This window comes from Ursus americanus, chromosome 4 (assembly GCF_024610735.1).
Source record: "Ursus americanus isolate L20-20 chromosome 4, mUrsAme1.1.p, whole genome shotgun sequence".
Taxonomy (NCBI): domain Eukaryota; kingdom Metazoa; phylum Chordata; class Mammalia; order Carnivora; family Ursidae; genus Ursus; species Ursus americanus.
The window spans coordinates 65,041,998-65,046,449 of NC_142130.1; the positions used below are offsets into that span (position 1 = coordinate 65,041,998).

Here is a 4,452-nt window from a genome sequence, read left to right on the forward strand (position 1 = left end):
TTTATAATCTGTTCCATTTCTTAAAAATTGGATACAGTTTATAACCATCTGGGCCTGATATTTTCTTTGTGGGAATAACTTGATTATGACTTCTTTTTTTTAATATATAGCTATTCAGACATTCTATTTTCTTTAAGTTTGGTGAGCTGTGTTTACTAGGAATTGTCTGTTCTATTCAAGTTATTGAACTTACTTGCAAAAAGGTGTTCATAAAAGGTATTTTTCATTTTATCCTTTTTTTTCATTTTTACAGTTTTTATTTAAAGTCATATATAAGATTACTTTATTCCTGCATCTCCTCAATTGTTACTTCCTTACATTTTCCCTTTTCCTTTCCTACTTTGCCAGATGTTTCATGTTCAAGGATCATTTTGAAGTCTTTGTCCGGTTTTAGTCTAGTGATAACCACCTTGCTAGGGTGAATGTCCACGTGGACAGTCATGCCATCCACCTTCTCTTGCTGCACCTGTTCAGTGTAGATGATGTATTTCTTCCTGTAAACCTCGACTTCTTTGCCAATTTGCTGACGTTTGTAGTGTCCTCACACAGTCTACTTCATCATCCTTTCGTGTGGGCATGGATCAAACATTGTACTTCTATCTCAGCTCTTTGGAAAGAAAGGAAGACAATCTTCCTGCGAATGTGGGAAGACTTAAATGTCTTTTACAGTTCTTTCTCTGTTAGAAGTCACAAAGGGACTGAACTTCATTTTGGCTGCTGGCACTTCAGTGATGGCCGCAAAAGGGAAGAGCTCACTTTATCCTTTTAATGTCTGTAAGGTCCATGGTAATATCTATCCCCTCTTACATTTCCGATTTTCTCTTTTCTTTCTTTTTTTGCCGAGTCTCTAAGGGGTAATTTGATTTTGTTAAACTTTTCAAAGTACCAGAATTTTATTCTTCTACATTTCCTCCAACAGTTGGTATGGTCCATCTTTTTAATTTTATCCATACTAGTGAGTGGTAATAATTATATTGAACATTTTTTGTATTTTTGATTGCAGTCCATACATCTTAAAACAGCAAGTAATGTTTAATGAGAAGATAGTAGCAGTACACATTCATGTTGATTTAATTAGAAGAAATTATTTACAAAAAAATGGGAGGACAGATATTAAATACAGAAATAATATTTTTAAAAAAATTCTCAACAACGGAAGCAGTGAATTGTATTACTTAGAGAGAGGGAGAGAGAAGAGAGATGGAGAGAAAAACAGAGAGAAAGATTGGATATATTAATAATTTATTGCTTTGTTGAAGTGCTAAAGGGAGGCTGCCTAAATTATCTTGATATATTTGTGTATGTATATGTTAAAATATATTTTATTAATAATTGTATACATTTGCGTGACTAATTTACTATTTCTTATCTTCTTTTTGGAATATTTCACCTGTGAAACCTTGACTATAATGAGACTATGCTGACACTGTTATTTATTTTTTTAATTTCATTTCCAAGTAGTTTCTTGTGCATCTTTTTCTTTATAAACTACTTCCCTAAAACCGTAAATTCATTTATTTCTAAAATATTCTATTTTCTGCAACTGAAATAAACTTCAGATGCTTGTAACTTGATAACAGTAGTTGTTATTATTTTTAATATTGTTAATATTACAAGATATTAATGTTAATATTATAAGATATTAATGTTAATTATGATATTTATTTTTCTCTAGGCCAAGATTGATTTCAGCCCAGCTACTTTTCATGTTTTACCTTAAAACAGGCCTTCTCAGGAACACTGACAACTGCATTCCATGGGGAGGTGAGGTAAGTCCCAGGAATTCATAAAATACAGCTTCATATCTGAACTGTGCTTCTGAGCCACTTGAAGAGGATGAGGAACTGATGGGCCATGTGCTTTGTTGAGAGCAGGACTTACTTGGTTTCCTATTGTTCCCCACTGAGCTCTTAAATCTTATTTATTCTGAAGGACTGTGGAGAGGGATTAAGCCTGCCTGAAAGCAGCAGTGGTAAATCAGAGGGTAAAAATAGAAAAGATCATATATTCTTGCATTATTGGTGCTTGATATTTCCTGGAATATTGATTAATTGACTCTAATTTATTGACTAATGACTATATTTTCTTATGTCTTTAGTCCTTATGCCTTCATGATACATTTTCTCATTTGATTTCACTGTTCAGCTTCTAGGCTGTCCAGTGACCTAATTAAATCTTAGATAATAGGCTATTTTCTCCTTCCTCTAAAATGTAATTGTATATTGATATTAATAGTTCATCTGTTATCCTCTGAAGCAACACAGAATAAACCTACACTCCTATTCATGTAGAACATCTTAAATGATGTCAATGCAGTGATCAGATTGCCCTCTAGGTCTTCTTTTCAGACTAAATATGACCTGTTCCTTCAAATTTTCTTAACCCAGCATGATTTCCTACAATTGGGATCACCTTTTCTGAGAGTCTTCCACTTGGTCACTGTCCCTTCCAAAGTATATATGAAGGGTTCCCTCTTCTCCACATCCTCACTAATGTTTGTTATCTCTTATCTTTTTGATAATAGCCATCTCAGTAGGTGTGAGGTAATGTCTCATTGTGGTCAAAGGGTACAGACTTCCAGTTATAAAAGAATAAGTTCTGGGGATCTAATGCACAGAATGGTGATTATGGCTAACGTTACTAGATTATATACTTGAAACTTGCCAAGAGAGTAGATCTTAAACGTTCTTACCACAAAACACAGGTTGTATTATTTCACAATATATGTCAATTATATCTCAAATAAAGCTGGGGAAATTTATATATGAACTACTCAAGAAATAGTTCAGGTAAGTTCTTTAGAATACCAGGTAAAAAGAATAGATTGGGGATACAGCACCACCACACAGTCAACATTTTAGAATTGAACAACCAGAAAAGATATTTAAGGACTGACACATTTGAAGGGCTTCCTGATTCTTAAAAGCATTGCATTTCTGAGAAAGGAAGCCACAGTAAGGATTATCAGTATCTGGGAATGCTCCATTAAGAAAGCAGGAGATGAACTAGAACTGGAAAGATGAGTAGGTTTTCATAATGACTTACAGTGGTATTTAGTAAAAAGGAAATATATTTCAGTTAAAATAATCCTACTCTATGTCCCTTCTGTTTGATGTTTGTACAAGTGAAAAGTGAGGAGAGCATGGATTGGCATGTGGCAGCACATCAGGTGCCAAACAAACACAACACACTGTGCTCTTGCACGGAATATGAAAAAATGCCTTCTACTTTCCATATGTGTAGAAATGTATTAAGTTATGGTCTACCTTCTTATACAATGTAATAAATTAAGTCCCACATTTTAAGTGTATACAAGTATATGCACACCTATATTTATACTTTCATGTATAGGTTTATATTTTTAATAAAATGATCAGCATGGTATTTCATGGGCTTGTATGAAATTTTATATGGGTTTTATAGTAGTTAAGTAATTAGTCAAATAAATCTTCCTCAAAATTATTGTATACTGTAAAGTTTCCTGTGATGTACAAAATAAAATGTCAGTCATCCTTGAATTTTCAAAGAATAGATGCAGCATACGCAATATATAAAAATGCTAGCACTTTACTAAAAAAAAAAAATCAGTGAACCCAAGGAAACTTAATGATAAAATATAAAAATACTTTTTATTATTCTAGAATTAGGACAAAAGTGTCAGATACATAACATATCAGTTAAGTGATAAGGATCCTCTTAGGCTTATCATTTGAGAAACCTTTAAAGCAAGGAATGTGCTATGTATAATACAAGCAGTCACCTTTTGTCTACAGAGATGCTGAGTAATGTTCTTGAAAGGCTGAATTATTTACACAGAAACTATCAGGACAATCCAAGAAAATTCTTTAAATTATTTCAATGAATCAATCCTGGAGTTTATTTTGTTTGATACTGCTTGCAGCACATGGGGGATTTCATATCTCTGGAATATAAAGAAGCCTTTGGCATTTTCATCCTCTATTGCTACTTCATGTGTGCACACATTTCCAGAAGGAAAGTGCCAAAATCTAGTCAAATGGTTGAAAATGATGAGCAAGAGTGAAAGTACATGATCACCATCTCAAAGAGAGTCAGTCTCTTTCACACTGACATTTAGGCAGTCTGAACTTCAATATACTCCATGGGGAAAAAAAATGACAATTTCTTGATTGATGAGGAGTTGGTGATGTAGAAATAACTGTGGCAAATTCTGGCCAATAAGTCCAATATATTTCTTTCACAGTTAATAAAATTTCAAAACCTGAGGTGTTGTAGTAAAGTGATCGTAGTATGGTTCTTGGAAGACAGGAAGAGCTTTAGTGAACATCCTTTAATATGTGTGTTTTCTTGTCAAAATTTTTTAAATAGTGTTTTTAATTTGTGTATGTTGCTGATAAGGAAAGTGCTAAATTTCTTCATCCTTTAATAGTATTGACTCATTCCCCCCTTACTACCATCCAGTAGTTAAATTTT

At 33.2% G+C, this 4,452-nt stretch overlaps 1 pseudogene; it reads right to left on the reverse strand.

Annotated features, from left to right (window-relative positions):
* Nucleotides 1-283: 283 nt before the first annotated feature.
* Nucleotides 284-724, reverse strand: LOC123784339 (large ribosomal subunit protein uL24 pseudogene; annotated as a pseudogene).
* Between the last annotated feature and the right edge of the window lie 3,728 nt (nt 725-4,452).